This window comes from Acinonyx jubatus, chromosome C1 (assembly GCF_027475565.1).
Source record: "Acinonyx jubatus isolate Ajub_Pintada_27869175 chromosome C1, VMU_Ajub_asm_v1.0, whole genome shotgun sequence".
Lineage (NCBI taxonomy): Eukaryota > Metazoa > Chordata > Mammalia > Carnivora > Felidae > Acinonyx > Acinonyx jubatus.
In genome coordinates, this window is record NC_069381.1 from 168329375 (window position 1) to 168356260 (window position 26886).

Genomic DNA, 26886 nt, shown 5'->3' on the forward strand with positions numbered 1-26886 from the left:
AAGCATATTTTGTTTGAATATGGAAGTCTAATAAAATGATTAAAATTTGAATTTAGCAATATTGAGAAATGAACTTATAAAAAATGGAAATTGTCCCACTACAGGCATGGCCTTTACCAACAAAGCTTTTTGTGGTGTTGGGTTCAGATTCTTCACTGATAACGGTAAATCGTTTTATACAATAATTGAAATGGCCTTCTATGAAAGTGTAACCAATATTTGTTTAAGTAATGTTTTATTTGGGTTTTGTTGAAATAATTCTTCTAGATATTGGTTTTATTTCAGCCTCAAATTCTCCTTTCTTAAAAAATGTTTAGAATGCTTCCGTATTTGTTATAACAAATTCTATAAAGAATGTGTGAGTTAGGAAGATCTTATAATCCAACTAATTTAATATAATGATCATCTTTCTACATGATGACATTCTATAAATAAATAGTATGGTTTTGAAGCTCATTTGTTTTACAGATGGAAGAGAAAAACCTGAGTATAATTAAGTTAGATTTGTTTTCTTCATGATTCTAGGAAATCTGGAAATGTATATCTTGAACTTCAATATTTATAGTCTATATATACAAGAAAATTGTAGGCTTCAGTTTGATTCTCATTGCTTTGCATATGGTGATACATAAATGTGGGATAAGAAGGATAGAAAAAGAAGACAAATGGAAGAGGGTTTATTATTAAACATTTTCCATTCAAGGATTCTCAGAAAAGTTACCATATAGTGGCAGTGTTTACCAACATTCTCCCTATTAAGAATCATTTCTTTGTGCCATTTGGCTAGCATTCTCTAGTGGTATTAACACAGTAGTTTCAAGATACACTTAACAATCAGTTTTTGAAATATAATAATTATTAGTACATTTCAATTATGGTCCTCATAGGCGGGGCTATGTCTTATTTATCTTTTTATCCCCCAGCACTTATCCTAGTGCCTGAGACAAAATTGGGAGTACTCAATAATGTTTGTTGAATAAAGGAAGGAGTGAATTAAATTCTTTTTTCTTCTAGTAACATAATTTTTTTAAGTGTTTATTTATATTTAAGAGAGAGAGAGAGAGAGACAAAGTGTGAGCAGGGGCAGAGAGAGAGGGAGACACAGAATTCGAATCAGGCTCCAGGCTCTGAGCTGTCAGCACAGAGACCCATGCAGGGCTCGAACTTAGGAACCACAAGATCATGACATGAGCTGAAGTTGGACGCTTAACCAACTGAGCCACACAGGCACCCCTATTCTAGAAACATAAAATGTTTTATTTAATCTTGTTGAGCTGTGTTGCCTAATTTATCAGTTGGAGACCTGGATTAGATTGTGTCTAACATCCCTCTAGCATCAACATTTTGTGTCTCTATGATGTTTTTCTTCATTTGGTTGTGGTAGATAATGGAGTCTTACTTCTTTCTCCCTCAGTTGTTACCTCTGCCTGGATGTCAAAGAAGATAGAGACTTCTGTCTAATAAGGTTTCTTCAGCCTAGCAGGTTACTTGCTGATCCTTTTGGCTGAAGATAGCAGCGGGAGGTGGATTTTGGTGGATGGTAAAGGCTTGCAGCAGCTTCCACTCTCCAAATTTCATGGTGATTGGATTGCTCAATACAACAATCTGAGCACTTTTTCTCTTCTGCTGAGCCTTCTAGAGGCAGTAGAATGCTGAATGGCTCTTTCAATAGGCAGCTTTGCCAGGGGATTTATTCTAAACTACCTAGAGTTGCTTGAGAATTACAACAGATTCCTGTTTTGCCCTGAGGCTTCAGGTTCAATGACTTTTTGTAGGGTTGTCATTGGCTCCAGTTTGCCTGGGACAGTTCCAACTAATACATACTGCCTGGTATAATTCTTTTTTTTTTTTAATTTTTAATGTTTATTTATTTTTGAGAGAGAGAGAGAGAGAGAGAGAGCAAGAGCGAGCATGAGTGGGGGGGGGCAGAGAGAGGGGGAGACACAGAATCTGAAGCAGGTTCCAGGCTCTGAGCTGTCAGCACAGAGCCTGATGTGGGGCTCGAAATCACAAACTGTGAGGTCATGACCTGAGCTGAAGTCGGACACTTAACCTGCTGAGCCACCCAGGTGCCCTTGCCGGGTGTAATTCTTAATGCTGTCTCTTTCATTCTCAAAGTTACCTGGTTTAGACAGTACATATAGAGTTACCTACTACCCTGGCTTTTTTACTACTAAAGGGTTTTCTCTCCTTGTAATGAGGTGTACTCATTCCAGGCAGTGCTGAATCTTAGGTATTGGCAACAGTCCTACATTCCTCCTTCTATATATCTTGTGAGACCTCTTGTATAGAGGCAAACTGAGTCTATTCACTTTTCTGTTTCTTGAAAAAAAAAGAGTCAATTGAATTTTTCCGGTTAAATATGACCCTTTTTCCCCCTCCAAGAGCTACTAGTACAGAGCAAAATAACAACAACAACAATCATGTAGGTTTTTTTTTTTTAATTTAAATTTTTGAAAAAAACCCACTAGGTTCTAAATTTGAAAGGGCACCAGTGTGATACAAATGAGGGCATTATAAGATATTTGACACCCTTTTTTATCTTTTTGGAACCATCTTTTTTATGCATTTCCAAGTGTCTTTCCTTCTTGGTTGTAGATTCTACAGCCCTCCAGCTCAGGGCCATTATACTCTGTGTTCTTCTGGGATGCAGAGATAAAAAAGAATCTCAGGTCCGTTATGGAAAGTATATCGAGTGAACACATAATACATTTGAAAAGGAAAGAGGACAAGGAACATGTCAGACAAAGGAAACAAGCTAAGTGTTTTCGGATTTGGAATTAGAGCTAGGCACTGAAGAATCGGTAGTGTTTCTGTAGGTAGAGAGGGGGGAGAATGTTGGGAGGTGTGTTGTCTTATAGTGGGCTGCCCATTTTAAGCAAGAAGAGAGAAAAGTGAGAGATAAGATGTCTGGGTCAGAAAGAGAATTTGAGATTCTAGATGTGAAGTAGTTTGAACCTTCATGTTTTCTTCTTTCTATGACATGCACTTTTATTGGGGTTTGAATATTACCCGAAAATCTTTATTTCTGTAGAGAAGTTTTACCCTAAAGACAGGCATGAATAGAGCTGAAAGTAAAAAGCAGTTTAATGGTTCTTCAAGTAGCTTTATTATTGTCTCTTTTCCTTTTACCTCTTTGGCATATAGAATGCAAGGGAGTAAAGGAGAAAAAGTAAAGTATGTGATTTAATTGCCACTGGCTTGCTTGTACTGTGTCCACTAGCAAACTAGGCTTCATTTTGACAGGAGTGAGGTGTCAGCTTTGGGTACACAGCTCTAGGTTTCTATTTTGGAAGATGAGTATTCTGCTGGGACATTCCCTATAGCCCATGGTGGGGGTTAGGGGGGGAGGGGGTGGAAGATGTCCCTTAGTTTGCTCATTTTTAGACTGTTGGAAGTTTTTATTCTTTCAACTGAATGTAGCCTGGAGGCATTAATGCCAGAATATTGGACCATCAATATTCCCAGCAGACATGCCCTTCACCTAAGGCAGAGATCCTGTTTTCTGTTTTCTCTCTCTCCTCCCATGTACCTTTTGTGGACTCTTAGTTCTATAAGCTCTACGGGTAATTTTCTTCTGGGTGTTCTTTCAGAACGTAATTTACTTTTTGATGTCAGAGGATTTTTAGCGTTTGTCCTCTCTGTCCATCCTAGGTGGTTTTACAGACATGAATTTATGTTTATATCATATCTGGACTAGTGAAAATCATCCATTTATTCACTCAGCAAATGTTTATGGAGCTTCTACTTATTTGGCCATCACTGTTCTAAGTGCTATGATGATGCATTGAGCAAAAAAGATAGCCTCATGGAGCATATATTCATGGGAGTGGGGGAGAGAGCAGTGTGGACTCAAGCAATAAGCAATAAAATAACAAATAAGTATATTAAATAGTGTGTTAGAAACGGATAAATGCTATAGTAAAAGGACAAATTAGATCAGGGTAAGGGGTACTGGGAAAGCAGAGGAAAGGGGACAGTTGCAGTCATATTAAGAGTGATCAGGAGAGGCCTCAATAACAAGATGACATTTGAGTAAAGACTGAAAGGAGACAGGAGAACTGGCCAAGCAGTTATCTGGAATAAGAATGGTCAGCAGAAGAGCTGGGGCATGCCTGGCAGGTTCAAAGAGCAGCACAGAGGCCAGGAACTCTGAGTGAAGTAACTACTAAAAAATGCCACTTATTAAGTGATTTATTGATACCTTAACTGGAATTATAATTGAATTTCGTTGACATACTTATTGAAAGCTATTTTGGGTTCTTTAGATATACATGTTTATCATTCAGTGTTAACTGTCTTTAGGGGCATTTTCTTAGATGTGAAAGGCAATACTTTTCATATTTATCAGTAAAAAAAAAAGGTAAAAATGTAATATGGCTTCATCTACTTGTAGGTGTCCTCCTTTGTTGGGTGTTAAAAAAGCACTGAGTGTTACTTTGCAAGCAAATATGGAATTGCAATCATTTTCCCAACCATGAATATGTGCTTCATTAATATTAAATGTATGCCCTGTCGCATGGATTCCCTTTCTGCATATATAATGACATTTCGTTTTAATGGTGGATCATAGTTTAATCTTTTTGAAGATATTTTAAAAACAACCGAAGTCTGCAAATGTAGTATAAACAATGCACATAACTCAGTTGAAGAGATGAAAATATGAAGAATTATGACTGAGTTCTCTGCAGACTTGGGAAACTATTACAGCTGCCCCCTGGACTAAAGCAATTATAGGATGTCATTCATTGTTGGAAACATTCTGATATCTCAGTTTTTAAAATATGGTAAATATGCATCTTAGAATCAGTGAAATATGGAGTAGGTATTCCATAAATGTTTAACTGCTTACAGTATGGCTCCCCACGCCCCATGCTCCACATATGTATCCCTGGCTCTAGGCTGAACCGCATTTCACCTGTACGTGCATTGCAAGTCGGGCTGCCGTCTCTGATGCATTACTTCTACCCCTTCCTGTATGGAACTATCCCTCCCACCTATACTGTATTGCTGTGTTTGGCTGGGCTTGATTTCAACCACTGCTCTCCCCAAAATAAGGTCAGGGGAAGAACATGTAATTACTCCATCAGGACCTATTTTGTCAGGCCACAGGGACTGGTTTAGGGATGGTCACGTGAGCCAGGCCAGACCCTAACTTTTGTCAAAGCTATGAGGAAACAAGCTTTTTTTTTCTTTGGATTATGATCTCTTAGGGCCTTGAAAGCCAGCAGCGTCTGGTTGCCCCCTTGTTATTGCAGGGACTGTCTACCCAGAGATAAAGCCTACACAGAGGAAAGTGGAATTGAGATGGAGAGAAAGTTCTATGGTAACCTGTGATCTGTCTCTGATCATCTCTATCTAGCCATAACTGAAGCTAGATTTATTCTTGGAATTTTTAGTTGTATGTTATATATATATATATATATATATATATATATATATATATATATATATATATATTTCTTTGGTTTAAAACTTAAAATGTATTTACTAATATAGAAACATTTTGCTATCTTCTGCTCCACACCCTTTTCACAGTAAAAATCCCCTGTGGAGTATGGGCTGATATTCAGTTACTATCTTCACTCCTTATGGCTCCAGGACTTGGAATTCTTACTCTCACCCTTGACCCACTTCTTTCTGAATTATTCCATTAATGTAAATTGATTTTATAGTTAGTTGTCAAAACCAGGTATAAGTTAGTATCTTTACTTCCAGGCCAGTTTCAGCTCAGTCTTATAGTTATTGAATGGTAGACAGCAGCTTCTTGCTCTCAGATGCTTTTGACACATTCAGACTTTGCTTTTGATAGAAGTCAACTCCTACTCTCTTTTTCAAAACCTAAATATGTCTTTGTGCCTCCCACAAAGCTCTGGCCTCTTTTGGTGATGAATACCTCAGGTTCCCAGCTTACTTACACAGCCCAGAGGCCTGTGATGCCCCTAAACTTACTTGAAGGTTAAAACTTTTCTAGGTCAGGTTATCAACTTCACTACTTTGCAAAATTCTCTTTGGTGAATCAGATATCCCCAGTGCAGAGATGCAAATCTTGCCCAGTTTTCCTAATTAGACTATTATACTGTGTAAAGCAATATTAGTGGGGATAAGGATACATTTTGAAACTAGAGAGACCTGAGTTTAAATCCTTGCTCTGGTATTTTTAGTTTTATAGCCCTAGGTAAACTATTTTTACTTGCCATGCCTTAATATGTAGGATGGGGATAGACAAAATTGTTCCTAACTCAAATAATTGTTGTGAGTTTGTATGTATGTGTGTATGTATGTATGTATGTATGTATATATGTATGTAGGTTTCACGCCGAGTGTGGGACCAATGTAGGGCTTGAACTCAACCGTGAGATCAAGACCTGAGCAGAGATCAAAAGTTGAACACCTAACCAACTGAGCCACCCAGGTGACCCAACTGATGTGAAGTTTAAACATATCTATATATTCATCTATATTCTATTTATCTTTCTGACACTTAGTTTTCATAAGGGGTAGTTATCATTAGAAACTTCTATATGAGATTATTTCTGAGTGGTTTAGTGTCTGACTTGTGTTTTACATTGAATTTCATATCACATATGCTTAATTGTTCTTATTATTTTTCTCATTCTTTCACATATGCACGATGCCAGAGCAGTCACACTTAACCTAAGGCAGCAAACTTTGGATCCTTGTAAACCAAAAATCCTTTTAATATTGCAGAGAAATCCACATATCTTGCCCTAAAATAAAAATAGAGAAAACTGAGAGCAGAGTCAGAATGGTAGTAGAATTTATTACCTAAAAGACAGAACTTGGCCAGGTTCTGCCATCTCTTATAGGTTCAATATGTCTCTACAGAATTCTTAGCTGCAGATAAAGTAATCCTGTTTGATTTATATGACCCCAGCTTAAGAAATCTACAGAAAGAAGGGACTATACCAATTCTTTATCTTAGGCACTTTGTTGGCAGTGGCATTGTGTCCAAACAGATATGGCATAAGAGTATATATAGGACTGTTCTTTCTATGCAATTTTCATTTGCTCATTTCCTTTCTCAATATGTAGTGATATTTGCTGAGTTATATTAATTAGGGATTAAAAACAAAAGTTTTCCTAGGACTTGAGAAAGATGCCAGATTGATTGCCAGAAAATTTGTGTCGTCTTCATGTATCATAATTAACTAAATCCTCTTTATTGCCTACTTCTTAAAACTATCAGAAGTATACAGGCTTAGGAAGAACTGCTATTAAACATGGAAAAGCAATTCTTGCATTCCTTAATACTATGGAAGAAAAAAAGGTGATTAAAGATTTAGACCTATGGTAAAATTATTAGAATTATTTATTATAGAGCATGGTTCTTAACCTTTATGGGTCATATACCCTTTAGAGAAATTTATGAAAGCTGTGGGCACTCTCTCCACAAAAATGCAAAAATAGATATAGGGAAAAATTCTGCACCTAATTCTCAAGATATTATGAATCATTTTGAAGCTCATCCAGATTTTAAGAATTTCAATGTGATGTCTTAAAATGATAGACCCTTAGAATAGTACAGGATGTTCGAATCCATTTAGATCAGTGTCCAATTTAACTTGGGGTGGTTCATACTGAGCACTATGAACATATAGACCAGATATCTGTGTCGTGTGGGTCTGTTCCATGTACTGTAGGATACTTAGCAGCATCACTTTACTCACTAGATGCCAGAGTGTGTGTGGGGGGCAGCCATGATAATAAAAAATGTCCCTTAGGGTACAGAAATCAGTTGAGAGCCACAGGTGTAACTTAAAAATCCCTTCCATTTTGAGAGCAAGGGATCATCTGGTCCCTAAGTGCATGTTCATTAACTCTAAGTTGCCACATATCTATTTTGGGTCCGCAGAAAGTAGAATCTGAGATAAGTCCTTGAGGGCAGGTAGTTGATTTGGATGTGATCCTCAGAAGGACAAATGAGAGTGGAAAAAGGCGAGACATTTAACAGGGCAAGGTAAGTATAGTTTGCATTAATGAGGATTCTCTGATGGACAGTGTAGAACCTACCTAAGAATTGTTTCATCAAGGGGAGGAAGCTGAGGTGTTTATTCCGTGTCCTAGCCCTCATTGGTTGAGATTGCTTTAGGTAGAATTTAATCCCCAGCACACCCAGGCTGCCCTGCAGGTGTGCTGTGCTAGCTCCTCTGATGCTCGACAAAGCCCTCAGGCAGAGAAGAGTAGAGGGTATTTAAAATGGACAGCTGTCAGTTTACAGGGGAACATCTATGAAACTCAGAGGTGGGCCAAGGGATATGGGAAATTTTATCACATTTTATCAATAGCATCTGTACAATATTCCATTTTGTGTTTAATTATTAAAATAATGTGGTTTTTTTTTTAGCTAATATTTGCTTTCTTATCAGTAGGATCCAACATCTGAGGTTGCTGTCCATAGCAGAGGTTGACATACTTGGCATGTGGGCTAAATTTGGTCTACTGACTCTTTTGTGTGGCTGGTGAAGTAAGAATGCTTTTCACAATTGAAAATTGTTGATACAAATAGAAAGAAGAATATTTGTGATAGTGAAAATTATATGAAATTCAAATTTGAGGGTTCATAAGCATGGTTTCTTTGAACATATCCATGCAGCATGGATTTATGTGTATCTGATTGTTTTCCTTTTCCAGTGGTAAAATTGAGCAGTTGCAACAGACTACAAGGCCTAAAATATTTACTTTCTAGCTGGTGTATCACAGAAAAAGTTGGCCCACCTTTGGCCCTACATATGACCAACTCTTGCTCTAAAGCAACATTGAATAGATCTATTTCCTTGGAATGGCAGCCTGAAAATATTTCAAGACATTTATCATGTTTCCCTTCCTTTCTCTTTCTTGCCTTTTTCTTTTCCAAGATAAACTTTCTAGATTTTTTTTTTTTACATGTTTATCACATAGCATTATTCAAACACCAAAGTCAAAGATCCTTCATTCTCTTGGTCATATTTCTCTAGTTGCATTCCATTTTATCAGTGTTTCTCTTAAAATGTGACTCTTAAATTGAACATATTTTATAATATGTGATTTGAACAGTCAAAAGAAGAGTGATGGTGTCCCCTGTATTGGGTATTCTACTTTCTAAATGCAGTTTGACTCCCATTAGGTTTTTGAAAGGCTCATTATAATGTCATTATAAGGGCTCATGATGAGCCCGGAATCATCTAAAATCCACTTTCACATAAATTGGTGCTCAGTATAGGTACATGATTTCTTGACATTAAGTGCTCCTCCTTTTTAACTATTAGATTTATTTTCTTTGAATAAAGTTTTAACTATTAGCAATCATTTTAAGGACCTTATTTATTGATTTTAAGTATTCGTTAAAATTCTGTATTCATTGTTATAAATGAAAATCTTTGTGTTTATATTCAGGTGACCCCGATTTTGAGTCTAATTCTTTCATAGAAAATAGTCTCAATCTGGAAACACTAGAGGTCAAATTTAAATTTCTATACATTATATTAAAAAAAAGTGGGGCCCTTTTGGCAGATTAAACAATTGACCTGAATGCATTACTCTTCTGTAGCATTATGCATTCACATTCTTGTCATGGTCTCATGGTGGGTGTACAGTAATGTACTTCTCTGAGTTTTGAGTTAGAACTTGGCCATATGACTTGCTTTGACAAATGGGAGAGTAGTAGAGGCCAAATGAGCTTGCATGGCTAGGTTTGCCCTCTGGGAGATTCTGATAACCACCATTAAAAAAAAAAAAATAAAAAGTGCCACTTCTGCTCCAGGAAGGCATTGATTTACTTCCTGAGCCAGAGTCTAATCAAGGAAAATTCCTTTACTCTAAGAGAGAGAGCAACATTTGCCCAGTATAATTTCAAAATTTCTGGAGACCAGTTGTTCTCATGTGACTACTATTCTTTCCTTTTTTGAATGGAAGTGTTTATTGCAGTTTTTCTGTACCTCAATCGTTGTGGAACTTGTTTTTTTTATTTCTTAGATCTAAAGATCAAGAGTGGCTACATTTGGACCTGATGTTGTCAGGACTTTAGCTTGATACTTTGTTTGGGTGAATATTTGGGTATCTTGGGGCTGGGGTGAATATATTTTGCTCATGATAGGGATATGAATATTATAACCAAGAAGATGAACTGTAGAAGATTAATTTATTTGCCCGCTGTTTTTACTTCCCCATAGTAACATCGTCATGGCCTAATGAAGTTGTGGGAAAACTATGGCCTATGGGGCAAGTCCAGCTGCAGCTGGTTTTTGCAAGGTCCTCAACTAATAATGGCTTCTACATTTTTAAAGAGTTAAAAAGGGGCACCTGGGTGGCTCAGTCAATTGAGCATCCCACTTTGGTTCAGGTCATGATTCATGGTTCGTGAGGTTGAGCCTCGCATTGGGCTCTGTGCAGATAGCTCAGACACTGGAGCCTACTTCAGATTCTGTGTTTCCCTCTCTCTCTGTCTTCTGCTGCTTACGAATTCAAAAATCAACACACATTAAAAAAAGAAGAAGAAGAAGAAAATTTTGCAAAAGAGATGTATGTGACCTACAAAATCTAAAATATTTTTATCTGGTCCCTTACAGACAGAAAAAGTTGGCCAGTCTTTGGCCTAATGAAAGATGTGAAGTGCATGGTCCCTCCCTGGACTTTGGGCTATGGCATTTGACTTGCGTTGGCCAATGGCAGTGTTAGCAGATATGATGTGAACAAAGGCTAGAACTGTATAGGGGTTTGGATTTTACCCCTGGGGCTGTCCCTCACCCTGATTTTTAAAACTTTGAAGTGTGAGATATAACACATACGCAGAAAATGTACAAAATAAAAATGCATAGCTTGATGATTTATTACGAAGCAGACAGCTATATGGCTATTATCCAGGTCAAGAAAGGAATATTGTCACAATTTTAGAAGACTGTTGTGCCTCCTCTCTACCCCCAAAGATGGTATCCAATCCAATTGTATCATTGACTTTCCAAAGTCAAATATTAATCACTATTTTCCCCTTCTTCCTGGGCATGTAAGGACCTTAGAATTCTTTCATTCAATGTGCCTCTGGACTCATGCCATTTTTGTTTGTTGTATATATATTTTAAACTTGAGACATTATTATGTTTTACATTTAACATTCATTTGAATTCATCTGCATACTTATAATTTTTATTGATTTTTATTTCTTTCCTTATCTCTGAGCTTCTTTCTAGTTTCATTTTTCTTTTGATATTAAGAGTACTTATTGGGGTGCCTGGGTGGCGCAGTCGGTTAAGCGTCCGACTTCAGCCAGGTCACGATCTCGCAGTCCGTGAGTTCGAGCCCCGGGCTATGGGCTGATGGCTCGGAGCCTGGAGCCTGTTTCCGATTCTGTGTCTCCCTCTCTCTCTGCCCCTCCCCCGTTCATGCTCTGTCTCTCTCTGTCCCAAAAAAAAATAAACGTTGAAAAAAAAAAAAGAGTACTTATTAATATAGGTCTGCTGCTGCTGAATTCTTAGTCTGTATCTGAAAATATTTTTATTTTTCCTAAATTTCTGATGAGCATTTTCACTGAGTCCTAGGTTAGCAATGATTTATTCATTGTTTTTGACTTCCTTCGTTTCTATCATGAGGGCAGCAGTAGGTTTTTCTTTAAACAAAATTGTATTGAGATAAAATTGATAATCAATAAAGTGTACATGTCTAAAATGTGCAGCTTGGTAAGTTTTGACAGACTTATATACTTCCATGAAATTATGATCATAATCAAGATAATGAACATAGCTGTTAGCCCTCACAGTTTCCTAATACCTCTTTATTCTCTTTTCTTCTATTCTTCTCTGTTCTCTTCTGTATTCAGGCAAAAGGGATCTGTTTTCTTTTTTATAGATTAGTTTGCATTTTACAAAATTTTATGTAAATAGTATCATACATTGTGTACTCTTTTGTGTGTGTGTGTGTCTGGTGTGGTTTCTTCCACTCATGTTATTTTGGAGCTCATCTATATTTTGGTAATATCAAAAGTTTTATTCCTTTGTATTACATTGTGCATGGATATAGCACAATATGTTTATCCACTTACCTATTGTTGACATTTGGATTGTTCCCAGTTTTTGTTTTTTACAAATAATGGTGCTATGAACATGTGTGTATAAGTCTTCATATGAACATTTGTTTTCTTGTCTCATGGGTAAATTCCCAGGAGTGGAATGGCTATATCTCATGGTAGTCGTATATTTAATTCTTTAAGGAACTGCCAGGCTGTTTTCCAAAGTAGTTGTAACATTATACATTTCCACCATCAGTGCATGAAAGTTCTATTTCCTCCATATTCTTCCCAACACTTGATATTGTTAGTCTTTTTAATTTTAACCACTCCCATAGGGTTTAGTGGTATCTTAACCAGTTTTAATTTTCATTTCCCTAATGACAAATGATGTTGAACATCTTTTTATGAGTTTATTTGTTGTGTGTTTATTTCCTTCGGTGAAATGTCTATTCTAATCAAGTTCAATTCAACAATTTGTTCTTTTATGAATTGTGCGTTTCTTGTTATCATTGAGAAAACTTTGTAATGACCAAGGTTGAAATGCTTTCTCTCATGTTTTCTTCTATAATTTTAATTAGTTTTGGTTTTACATTTATGTCTATGATGAATTTGAGTCAATTTTGCAAGTAGTGCAAGGTATGAATCAAAATTTATTTTTTTTCATGTGGGTATCCAGTATTTCCAGCATCATTTGTTAAAAATATTTATTTTTGAATTACTTTATATTTTTGTTGCCCATGTGCGTGAGGCTGTGTTTCTGGACTATTCCCCAGATCTATTCATTTATTTTTGTGTAAAAACCACACTGTCATGATTATTGTAATTTTAAGTAAGTCTTGAAGTTGGTAGTATAAATTCTTTAAATGTATTTTTTATTTTGCTGGGTAGTTTGGCTATTCTAGGTCCTTTGTTTTTTTCATATGAATTTTATAATGAATTCGAAACTTTCACAAAAATATTTATAAAAAATGTGATTTTATTTGAAAATACATTGAATATATAGATTAATGTAGGGGGAATTGACATCTTAAAAATATTGGGTCTTTTTCTTTTGGTATTTTGGCATATTTATTCATTTATTTGGTCTTTAATTTCTTTCAACATTTTTAAAATTTTCAGTATACTGATCTTGTGCATCATTTGTCAGGTTTGTTTATTCCTATTTCTTATTTGTTTTATGTGAGTATAATTGGGATTGTCTTTTATGTCACTTTTTGGTTGTTTCTAGTATATAGATACACAATTGATTTGTGCACATTAATATTACATTAACTTATTTATTCTATTATTGTAAATAGTGCTTCATTTTCTCAAGTCAGGGGGTCTGATGGGCTTGCCCAGGTTCCCTATCCTTGTTCTGCAACCTGAGAACACACTCAAGGCCTCAAGGCAATTGTATGGCTCAGCTTGTTTGAATTTTTATCTAGCAGGCATTGGTATTGATGTCCAGTGTCTTGAAAACATTGTTTCACATATTTTGTCCATTTTGGGGGTTATTTCAAGCATATTGGTAAATACAGTCCTGGATACTCCATTTTATCTGGAAGAGGAAAGTTCTGGGAGTTATTCATATCGACCCTGAGGTGCTCTAGATAGTCAGTGCTCTTCCAGCCTGGGCCCCAACAAGAGATATATGGAGTAGGACCACCTCAGCCATTTTGTTGATACACCACCTATAGTGGAGCCACCTCTACCGACCTGCAGTCCTGTGAATGTGTGACATAGAATGAGTTAATAAAAATTATCTTCCTAGCTCAGCCACAGAAATTCAGATTTGTTTGGTCACATGGTTCTGAAATCATTAACTGGTACTGAAAATTGACAGGAGTGCCTGGGTGGCCTAGTCAGTTGAGTGTCTGACTCTTGGTTTTGGCTCAGGTCATGATCTCATGGTTCGTGGGATCGAACCCCATGTTGGCTCTGTGCTGACAGCATGGAGCCTGCTTGGGATTCTCTTTCTCCCTCTCTTTCTGCCCCTCCCCTACTCATCTCTCCATCTCTCTCTCTCTCTCTCTGTCAAAATAAATGAATAGAATAAAAAAAAAAAAGAAAAACAAACACAAGAACAAACAAAAAATGAAGGAACAAAAATTTCCTTGGTGATTTTAATATGTTCTAGGCTCTGTGATGAGCACTATTCAAAGAGAGTAAAGCAGATGTGGTTCTTACAAAGTTATAGGCGGAATGCAGACTATCAGCAGATATGCCAATTCCTTTGAGAAAGGTGTAATGAAGAAGGAATACCAAGGAGAGTTTGCTTGCCCAGGCCTGAGAGTCCTGTATGATGAGGTGCTCTGCATGAGTCTAGATGAGTTCAGCTCTTTACCTTTCTGAAAACTTGATTGGTTCAAACTGGGGAGGAATTTTTTTTTTTTTTTTTAAAGCTTCTGGTAGTTTATTTTTCTAGTTGCTCTACAGGTAAAGTTAGAATTCCACATTTGGGAACAGATTGCTTCAGGTTTATATTTATTTCTTCCCCCAAGAAGAAAAGCACTTTAGCGGGACTTTTGGCGATGCAAAGGTAGAACCAAGATTCTGTTCCAGATTGGAAAGGTTCAAGACAATGAAGAGTTAAATTACTTTCTGTGAACAAGTTAGAGTTTTTCTTTTTTGAAAGTGAGTTTCTTGAAGTGAGTTTATCCTCATCAGATTATTCTAACTATTGGAATTTGGGCAAGAGACTGGAGATAAATTGAAAACTTATTTTTCTCCCTCATCCTGGTTCCAGTTTACTTAAGACTAGGGTTGCTGGATTCTGGAGGGGGAGAAATACTCACAGGCCCTCGTTGGTGGCTGAGTAAATTGGTTTACATCAAAGTAATTTATTATTTTATTTTATTTATTTATTTAATTTTATTATTTTTTAAAATATATGAAATTTATTGTCAAATTGGTTTCCATACAACACCCAGTGCTCATCCCAAAAGATGCCCTCTTCAATACCCATCACCCACCCTCCCCTCCCTCCCACCCCCCATTAGCTCTCAGTTTGTTTTCATTTTTTAAGAGTCTCTTATGCTTTGGCTCTCTCCCACTCTAACCTCTCTCTCTTTTTTTTTCTTTCCCCTCCCCCATGGGTTTCTGTTAAGTTTCTCAGGATCCACATAAGAGTGAAAACATATGGTATCTGTCTTTCTCTGTATGGCTTATTTTACTTAGCATAACACTCTCCCAAAGTAGTTTATTATAAACGGCTAAGCCTTTGAATTCTAGGGGCATTGACTGTCAGATTCAGATTTAAGTTTTCTAAGTTGCTATTCCTTTTCTTATACTCAACAACTTGTTAATGTTTTCTTTTAAACACCATAACCAATTCATATCTGTACATTCTTGAGGGAGTTTTCTCTTTCTAGGCATGATTGGCAGAATTCTAAGATATCTCCCAAGATCCAGCTCCCTGGTGTTTATGCCTGTTTAATGCCTTTTCCTTGAGTGTGGGTGGGACCTGTGGATATTATGGTATATAACTCCTATGATTATGTTATTTTATAAGGCAAAGGGATTTTGTAGATGTAATGAATGTTGCTAATGAGTTGATTTCAGGGACAATTTTGACCTGTTCAGATGAGACCTTAAAAGAGACAATAAACAGTAATGGACAGTCTCCGGGTGGTCTTGATGAAGTAAACTGCCATATTGTGATGGGGGGTGGGGGTGGGCATGTATCAAGGACTTCAGGGTGGCCTCCAGAAGCTGAGAGCTGTCTCTGGCCAACAGCTAGCAAGACAGTAAATATCTCAGACATATGGCTAAGAACCAGTGAACTGGCAAAAGGATCTTGATTCTCAACTGAGATGGCAGCCCCAGCTGACACCTTAGTCACAGCCTGGGGCAACACTGAACAAAGGAAGGAACCAGTTATCTGTATGTGGTATCCTAATCCACAGAAACTGTGAGATAATAAATAGTGTTGTTTTAAGCTGTTGGGTTTTTGCTACTTTGGTAAGCAGCAATAGAAAACTAATACACCAGTAGAGAGCCAAATGATTTGTAGAAGTAGCCTCCAAAAGCAGATATGAAGCGATGAAGAGAGACTGATGGTCTGAGGAGAAGACAGGCTGAGGGGAGAAGCAGGACAATTGGATCAGGTTTATGGCATGTTTCTTTGGACACTTGTACAAATACTTAGGTGGGAAACCCAAGTAGATTTTGTATTTCCTGCAATGATATGAGGGAGAGAATCTGACTAATATGTTGACTGAATAAAAATTTTGGTAGCTGAATTTTAGTGATTTCCATATCAAATTTTATGTGGCTGGCCTTATGCTAAGACCTAGGTGTTCTTTGGTGAGCAGGACGGACAATTTCTCTGCCATCATGGATTTACAGTGTAGTAGAGAACACAGTCCATTAACTAAGACCATAGTACTATGGTAGTCCATTAACATAGACCGTAAGTACTATGGTAGATAAAGTGCAGATTGCTATAGAACCATGTAGCCATGACACAGGATCTGAATGTAGAGATCCAAGAACCCTTCCCAAAAGAGGTGAAAAATCACTTGATCCTTACAGAGAAGCTGGAGATGGTTAGGTGATGTGGGGATGGTGGCACTGTCTCCTTGGCAGAAGGAATAGCATGTGCAAAGGTCGAGAAGTGAGTGATGGCATCAGCATCATTTTTGAGGAACTGAAGGTGGTTCAGTATGGTGGGAGCAGAGAGCAGGGGGAGGATGGAGTGACTAGAGATAAGCTGGGCTTATGGATAGTGTGATAAGCCTTAACAGGTGGTTTAACTTTCCACTGACAGCAAAGGGAGCCCACTAAAGACTTTTAAATGGAGATGGGTACAAAACATCTTGTGATTAAAAAATATATATTTTTTTAAATGTTTATTTTGAGAGAGAGAGAGAGAGAGAGAGAGAGCAAGAGAGCACATGCACAAACAGGGGAGGGGCAGAAAGAGATAGAGAGAATCCCAAGCAATCTCCGCACTGTCAGTGCAGAGCCCAACGTGGGGCTCAAACTCATGAACCATGAGATCATGACCTGAGCTGAATTTGAGTCGGCACTCACCCGACTGAGCCACCCAGGTTACCCAAAAATAATTTTGGTTGTAGTATGTAGAATGAGTTGGAGTAGGGCATGACTAGCAATAGAACGACTAATGATGTTAAGTTTCTAAAGTCCTTTCAAGGTAAAGCTAAGATAAAATAGAGTATATTCTCATGCCAATGATTCAGTACTGATTTTTATTTTAAGGTAACTCCTAGAGTGGATGCCTCTCTGTCTTAGCTGGTTCAAGTGTTTAGTACTCCCTCCCCCAAACCAGATCAAGTTGTGGTGGAAGTCCTCCTCAGTAGCATTGAACACTGAGCATTGAGTCCTCTGCCTAGTATAATTAAACAGGTCAGTCTATGTATGCCAAAAGATTGTGTATGACTTCTTCTGGAGTCTGATCCTGGTTTGTCTTGTCTTGATATGGAGCTAGAACTCCTATTGCCATATATTCTGAAATGCACTGCTTTTATTTAGGGCTAGCTCATTAGAAGAAGAGATAAGGGAAGTAAAGGGCCACGCTGCTGTTACTTTGTGAGCAAAGAGCAGCATCTGTCCTCTTTCTCACCCACAGACAGACACTGGTGTAAATCAATGCTTACTCTCAAACCTCTGGAACTCTTGAATCATTTTTATTCTTTACAGTGGTTCAAATGGAAAGCAGATACTGTCCACTTCCAATAGATTGTAATATAGATGAAGACTCAGGATTTGTTTGTGAAAATGCAAATAAAATTTTATTTAGAAAGTTACTATGACAAGAAAATACTATCATAGAGAGTTCAACTTCAAGGCAGAAAGTTGGATTAGAACTGGGACGTCAAATTAAAAAAAGTTAGAAAAAGATCTGAGTTAAAAAAGTTATGGTCTATTAAAGAGTAATTGATTGGGGTGATCCACAAGAAAGATTTTGAAGCTGAGTGGATACTCTTCAGGAAAGATGGTTGTGATAAGTTAGTGATATCTGCATGGGTTAGATCTTTTCTAAAGCAGCCTTCTAGATCTGAATTCTATGCTATATGTCTGAATAAGAACAGATTTATGCTACTGAGACAAAGTTGAGGGTTGGATGATTTCTAGTATTCAAGACAAAAATTCCAATTTTCTTCAAATTCATAGAGCCTACATATGTGCAACTGGAGGATAGTTTCTTACTGGAGCAGGAATGTGCTGATCAAGAGAAATTTGCTGGTGTCATTTACAGCATGGTGTTGATGAACCATAAGAGTTCAATATTAAGTATAGAGGAATCGCCTACATATACTGATTACATCATGGTGAGCCTCTATCCTTATCATTTGAGATAGTTAACATTATTCTGTGAGCTCCATATTAAACCAGAATATATGTCTTCACTTTACCAGAGAGTCCTAAATTGGGGAAGACAGCAAAGAACTATTTTGTAGCCAAGAAACATTCTATGTACTAACATGCAGGCTAGGACTGACCCATACTCCCTTCTGATTCAGAGTTCTTAGCCACATTCTTTTCTCTGCTTGAACTTAATTGGATTTCTCCCTCTCTCCCCCCTTTCTTTATTTTCTCCCTCCCTCCTTTCCCCCTTCCTTTCTTTAAAAGTTGTTCAAAAGTAATTTCCTCAGGGAGGCCTTCCCTCACTTTGAAGACTTGATTGGGTACTCCCGCTCAGGTTCTGATAGCTCTATTTACTGTTCTTTCATAACGCTCGCGGCAGTTTGTAATTATATACTTTTATGACTGTTTGGATAAGGTCTGTGTTACCCACTAAACTGCAAGCCCCATAAGACTGAGTTTATGTTTGTTTTGTGTATACTTGATGCTCAGGCACATCTGTGGTGCTAGAACAGAGAAGGGACTCAATAAATACTTGTTGAATGAATGGAATTTATAAATAATTTCAATATGGTGGGATAAGGGCAAACAAAGACTGTTCAAATGACAGAAGGGATTTAAAGTTTGAGTTGTCTTGAGGGATGAGAATGACTTTACTAGGGGAGAGAATGGAGGCATATCCTATAAAGCGAGAGCTGCATGTTGACAGAGAGGATATGTGACAGAGAAGAGGGTGAGTGATTGTATGGCTGGTGCAACCAAGGGCACAGAGGGACGAGGCTGGAATGGCCTGCAAGTCAGTTAATGAAAGCCTGTGATTCCACTGTAAGAAGTTTCAACATTATCTTCCAGAAGGTTATGGGGAATGGTTGAAGGATTTTAAGCAAAGTCAATTTGATCATATTTTTACTCTAGAAAATTCATGGAAGGAATGAGCCTGGAGTCTGGGACCGCAGTTAGAAAACCATTGCAGTCTTCCAGGCCAGAGATGAAAGTAGCATTAACTAAAGACATGAAGTGGAACTAGGGAAAAGAAGCTAAAATTGAGAAGTATTTCACAGGCACAGTCTACAGGATGTGGTGACTGATGGAATGGAAATGGGGAGGTGTGTGTGGATAGGCACACACTCCCGCTGGGACAGCCTGGCCTGAGTTCAGCCCAGAGGAGGGTGGTGGGTAGGTTCTGGGAAAAGCCGGGCAGGGGAGATGATAGGCCACTGTACTGGGATCCTTTTATAGAATTATAAATGCTCACCACTCCCTTTTCTTTCTTTTCATGTGGCTTTGTGGCCTACAAGGAAAGTTACAAAATTTAGTTGAGAAGAAAGCACTAAAATTAAATTTTTCTGAGGCCTTTGACCAGGGCTTTTTCTTTGTCAGGGAAGAATATTTCATCAGAGATGTAGCCAGTGTCTCTGCCTGTATTTTTCTCTGATTATAAATTCTTTGAGGAGAATGAATAGATTATAAAAAACAACTGAGATGTATGTTATATGCTAAGTTGCAGAAAAGGCTGAGGCCACGGTAGGATGGATGGGAATGATGTGCTTTTGACTTTGGCGCATGTATTAGAAAAGCATGTTGTTATAAGCATCTAAAACTTATTGGATGATTTATTATATTTTAAATATCATATGAGACTTAAAAAAGTGCCAAAAGACTATACAAATGATTGATTATTATACATCTGTCCATGGAAGACTTAAATATCATGTCTCCAATTTGAAATTAAGAGGTACAACAAATTGACTCAGTTTGTTGACTCCAAAGTCTGCAGAGAGGCCTGGTCCTAGAGAATGTAAAAGTTAAGCAAATTTTGGATCTGAGGGGTAATTCCGATTTCTTCTCTTGTGCTACAGGCACAGCATGGGTTGCCTAATGGTCTTCCTTCATTTCTGATTCAGATGCTTCAAATTGACATAAAAGCATTTAATTGATTTCTAAACAAGCATCCCCCTTAAAACAAGCTCTCTAATGAGTGACAAAGCTAGCTGACTATTTATCAGAAAGCAGGTTTTCCTAAGACTTGAAAGACCTGAATTATTTCCCCAGTTCTCTAGGGACAAGGAATATAAAAACCTTGGTCTCTTCTCTGGGCTTTGTTTGCCATTACTGGTGTAGAAAATCTGGATAATCGTCCTCTCACTGGTACCCCTTGTGGGAAGGGTGTGCACACAGATGTTATCATACCTGAAAAATGCTGTAAAAGAAAGTCTCGTCATGAGCATGAAGGAGTATTGCTGCAGCCTTGGCCCAAAGTGGTCTCATTTCATACTGTTTGATGTAGTATGATTTCAGCACATTCTTTCCCCAGTGCTTAGCTGAAGATCTCAACCAAGAGGGACCTGTTTCTGGGATGGCTTTATGAGGGAAGGTGTCATGGCAGCCTCTGAGAAGAGGTGAAGGCATGCTGATGTTAGAGGCAGCTTTAGTAAAAAGGCTGTGTTGGTGCCTGTCCAAGTGTCTGGCACAGAGAAGCAAGACTTGACCTGTCTGCTGCCAGAGCAGACTCTGAGTGATTGTCCATAATGATACATCCATATACCAGCTGTGCTCAGCTTTGAGCTAAGCCATCTGACTCTTTTAAGCTTTCCTGTCTTGAATTTATATCCAAGGAATATCAAACCTTTGGACAATGACAAATTGGAGTAGACCTTCTTAGGATTAACTGATGCTGGCCTGTCAAGCAGCTATAAGCACTATTGCAGAGGCTGGCAATAATCAGTCCTTCTAATGGTAAGTGAAAGCATTTAATTGGATACTGAGATGTGATTGGGATGAAATGTCAAGGGGAAAGTGAGAAATTCAAGGGCATTGGTCTGCCCAGTCTTATTTTAAAAGAGATGTATGCTGGCAGGATCTGTGGTTTAGCACTCTGGATTTGGCATTAAAGAGGAGTTTCAGGCTTAATAGTTTTAGCCATGGTCCCAAAACTACATCAAATTTAATTACTTCCTTTTCTTGGCTGGATTAAAAGAGAAACTTTTAACAAATAAAAACTTGCTCCGGGAAGCACTATAGTTAAACTTATCTAAGTATATGGAATATGAATATGAATCATCCAATAAATTGGGAAAGAAAAATTTCTGGATTGAATTGATATGCTAGTTATTTTTACAACCCTACAAGTATCATATAGGTCATCCTTATGCCACTTTAAGCCAGTTGTTTCTGACTGATGGCACATTCATGGACTTTGCATTATGGGGAAGCTGTTGCAATGTTAAAATAAAGCCGTTCTTTTTTTTTTTTACTTCAATAGAAAACACTGAAAGTTTTCATTCTTAAGCCTATAATAATGCTTTAGTTGTGATAAGAGAGAAAGCCTTTCCATTTGTACTTGATTTTATAGCCGCATTAGTATTATGTGACATTTGGGTGTAGAGCAATGATTCTTGGGTGCTGCAGGGAAGAAAGTCTCTAGTAAAGTATTCAACAATGGCGTCAGAGATTAAGTAACCAAAAGGCAAGTTATTCATTTTTCTTTCTAGAAATTCATGACTCAGAGGGACTACAAATGGATAAAGAGCTCATGACAACCTTTGAGTGGGCATTGGATGTACAGACTGATGACACTAACTCCTACTCTCCCCTGTCCAAGGAAAATTCCCTTAGCACATACTGGTGAAAAAGTGGATGGCTCTGAGGATGAAGGTAGTTGGGTTTCTGCTTCAGTTCTGTCTTTCATAGCTGATCCCCTGAGTAAGTGATCTTGTTTTCTCATCTGTAAAATAAGGGTAGTCTTACCTTTCTTGGAAGGTCATTCTAAACATTGATTAAGGCAGCTTTTATGGATTAAGGAAGGCAGTCTTAGTATAGACCTGACATATAGTATTTGCTAAATAAATGAGACTTGCCTTCTCCTTCATTTCCCCTTCTAGCTTTAGTGTGTGAAGTTTAGTATAGTTTAGCATAGTATCTGACTCCCTCCTCCTATCTCCAAGTGTGGCTGTTTGTTGCTTGGTCATGAGTTCTGTTACAGTTATTTTTGAGCCCAGGCTTAGTGATGTTGAATAGGGCTCTGAGGTTTGTCATTTTTTTTCTTCAGTTTTTCTGTAACTTGTTCTATTATGGACCCAAAATGTATTATGTATGTGATTATCACACTCATTATAACAGTTGGCTCCCCCCCCACCCCCCCATATACCAGACCTGAAGTTCCAGAGGACTTTGTTTAAGGTTTGACCGACTTCCTATAGCCAATAGCCAATTAAATGGCAGACGAACAGCATGGAACATGATAACATAGATCTTTCTCTAAACTGGCTTCTATTTATTCACATTAATAGGTTGTGTTCATTGGTGTAGAATAGTTCCATTCATAACATTAATCAACAGTTCAGTTAGTTCTTGCCCCTTCTACAAAGGGGCAAGATTAAAAAAAAATTTTAATGTTTTTTTATTTATTTTTGAGACAGAGAGATATAGAGCATGAGCAGGGGAGGGGCAGAGAGAGAGGGAGACACAGAATCGGAAGGAGGCTCCAGGCTCTGAGCTGTCGCACATAGCCCGTCGCGGGGCTCGGGCTCACGAACCGAGAGATCATCACCTGAGCCAAAGTCGGATGCTCAACTGACTGAGCTACCCAGGTGCCCCTACAAAGGGGCAAGATTAGAACAGTTGTTTGCACTGTAGCATACCTAGTCTCAGCTGTTTGGTTGATTAAACTTCCTTGCAAAATTATTTCCGAATGATTTTTTTTCCTGTAAATTAAATGTGAGGTTACTTTATAGTATTATTTTAACATAGCAGATACACAGGGGGTGATAGATCAAAGCTAGTCTAAGAATTAAAAAAATATTTTTTATAAAGAAAGCTGAATGTTGAAATCTGATATAATTTCTAATTGGACATTGTGGCTTCACATGAATTTGGGAAAGCTTCTGGGGAGTTGAATTTACTTGCTCAATTAACTTTCAGAGGTCAGTATATAAGATCAATATTCTTAAAGTTCTATAAAAAACATTTTATATCAATAAGTGATGTTTCAGTCTTTCCCCTGCAACTTCAGCTACCTTTCTGCATGTTGGAAACTAACAATTCTAAAATGGCACATTTTAGCATATACTAGCAATTATTATCTTTGCTTTGGCAATAAATACCTTTCTAACCGTCTGTATCTTATTTATCGAAAACTCAACAAATGGTATTCTAGGATGGAGAATTTTCAGGATGCCATTGTGGGTCACAGCATGAGATTTTATATTATCACACAGTACCACGTAAAGACTTTCTCTGCAAAGGAGGGAGCAATAATTACTTCATTAGTTACATAAGAGAGTCATAGGTCTTCAGCATAAATTGAGTCTGATTCATCAAGGATATTATTAAGCTGTCAAAATCTGTCAATATGGAGTGTGACAACAACATGTAAAATTCCATTAAGGGGTCATTAGCAAGGACTTCAAGCTTATGCTTAGTATTTCCTCTGAGTTTCTAATGGAACTTTGCTCAAAACAGGATTTAAGTCAGATGTCTCATCAACTTTCATGCTGTTAAAAGTTTGCTGTTGGAAGACAGTATTAGTATTTTCTGAGTTTTTTAGTTCCTATGTCAGCCAAAATGAAAAAGCAAGCAGTTAGGTACAACCATAGTAATTTTCAGGCCTTGACATTTACACCCATTATTTTTTAAATCTGGTAAGCTCTGAAGATGGGCTTCAGTTGATGACATATTAGTTTGTGTGTAGAGACTTAAACACTCTTTTGCCACTGAGTCATTATTGAATTTTTGCCATTTCTTTGATCGTTTTTTTTTCTGTAGAAGAAAAGGAAGTACAATTTGTGATGAAAACTTACTTTTTCTTTTATTACACTGTCAATTGCTAGGATTGGTGGTATTTGCAAATGACAGTGTCCAACATGAAAGTTAGTGCAATATTTTTTTTCTTTCTATAGAAATATCTGACAGCCACAGAAAAAAGAAGTGAGTCATTACCACTTTTTCTTAGTGCCATGAATATAACTCAAAATGCCAAAATGATCGAGTCTTAGCATTGTAGGTGATGGCAGATATGATCCAAATAAGTTAGTTCTTTATTTAAATGGCAGACAGGCAGAGATTAAAGCTATTCTATCATTTTAATGAACACTAAGAAAAAATTATCTATGATGCATAGAATAACAAGTTGAATTCTTTGAAAACAATAATAAGAATTGGAGCTGTCAAAAAACTTTATAAAATTTTGAATAACTAAACAAAATTTCTCATATTTGTTCTTGTATTCTTAAATAGATAATTAAGATATAATTTGGGGGTACCTGGGTGGCTTAGTCAGTTAGGTGTCGGACTCTTGATTTTGATCATCAGGTCATGATCTCATGGTTCATGAGACTGAGCCCTGAGTCAATGACAGTGTGGAGCCGGTTTTGGATTCTCTCTTTCCCTCCACCTCCCTCCCCTGTCCTCCCATCTCTCTCAAAATAAGTAAATAAACTTAAAAAATATATAATTTGGGAAAAAGATAAACACCTGATAAAAATACATTCTAAAAATTTGAGATCAGATTATCCATATAGTATATGTATAGGTATAACTTACTTGATAAGATCCTGGAACTTGAGGCCGTATTCACCTGATAGAAGCAGAAAGTGGGAAGATAATACAATTATCAAGTCAAGATTAATTATAAGTATGAGTGCCAAAACAAATAAAGGAGTGGAATTTGCATGATAACCTTGAAGATCAGAGTGAGAAGAGCTGAAAGGTAAGAGACCATTATACAAGAGTAATAATAAGAGGAGATTTAAAGCAGTTAGTAAGATATTATATAATAGCATGGAAAATTTAGATGTGATTTGTCGCTTACAAGGTTCTTTTTGGACATAAAAAATTCAAGATTTCTATCCTGAATGGTATCTAATAAGAAATTAATTTATTGAACAAGATTGTACTGGTGCCATGACTACTGATGTTTAATTAGAAGCTGATTGTTGATTATATCAATCTCATACATTGGAGGTGCTCATACCTTTTGAAACTTATTTCCACTTTGAGAGAAATAATCATTTGTTGCCAGACTGAAAAGAACCTGGTATAATAAAACAAAACTCTCTACTCTCAGAAGAAATGAGAGATAGTTAGTTAGCATTGGGTGTTTATTATTAGGGGCTAAGATTCCCCAGAGAAAACTTGATAGGAAGTGTTATCCAAAATTTTTCATACGATATTGATTGTTAAGAAGAAGACTTGTCTTGGCTGATCACATGGCTACAGTAATGATACTAAAAATATTGAGCAACCCGTGCAATATTCTTACCAACCGGTCAGAGTGATGTCTACAGTAGACAACCACTATGGTCCCAGTGGTGCTTCTAGGTTGAAAATCATTTTCTCATGGCTGGCCCAATATGTGTTAGAGTGTGGTTTGAACCAAACATAGGATGCATCCTAAGTGAGTGAGAATAAATTAAATGTTGACTTCTTATCAGCTAAAAAGGTGAATCACTGAACACCATAGCTATATTGAGGCTATGCTATTTTGACTTGCTTACTGGCAGTTGAAAACTGCTTGAATGTGTGTCAATTGTTGGTTAATATTATTACTGATCTTCATGCAGTAAATAGGGTGTTAGCAAAATGATTGTCCCATTTTGTCAATTAAATTATTTCATCAATTGAGTTATTTTTTGCAGAAATTTTAAACAAGTAACAAGTCAGGTAAAAATGAAAATCTGCCATGAATTTGTACCTTCCTGCTCTTCAGCAAGTGATCTTGAGATGTCACTCTTATTTTTCATCAAAAAGTGGAGGAGGGATATTTATAAACACAGTTGAATTAGAATAATAATATTACAAAATAAAAAGTTTTTTATGTGAAATAAAATTTTGAGGATTAAGGATAGAAAGCAGTTTCTCATGGAGAAGAGAAGGAGAAGATGAAAAAAACAACAGACAACATCCATGTAACTAATGGACTTGAAAGAGCATTATGATTATGGAGAAAAGTTTGAGTTCCTCTTAGAGTTTCAGGAAAATGATTTCTGCAAAGCTGCTGGGATTTATTTTTTTGAACCAATGATTTCATTTGCCAAATCCTCTGTTTTGAAAGCCATTAAGGTCTCTCAGGGATTTTCTTACAGGTTATTACAATGACTCTTTGGAGTAGCTTACCTCCTTTTAATCTCTTTCAACTGACTTCCCAAACTTCCTTCCTTCCTTCCTTCCTTCCTTCCTTCCTTCCTTCCTTCCTTCCTTCCTTCCTTCCTTCCTTCCTTCAATTGAAATTCAAGTCAGTTAACATACAGTGTAGTCTTGGTTTCAGGAGTAGAACCCAGTGATTCATCTCTTACATATGACACCTAGTACTCATCCCCCCTCCATGATTCCCATCACTCATTTAACACATCCTCCCCACCCCCACCCCTACCTCCCCTACAGCAACCTCAGTTTGTTTTCTGTATTTAAGAGTTTCTTATGTTTTGGTTTGCCTCTCTCTCTCTTTTTATTTTCTCTTCCCTTCTCCTATGTTCATCATGTTACATTCCACATATTAGTGAAATCATATATTTGTATTACTCTCGCTGACTTCTTTCTTTTTTTTAAAAATTTTTTACCGTTTATTTTTGAGACAGAGA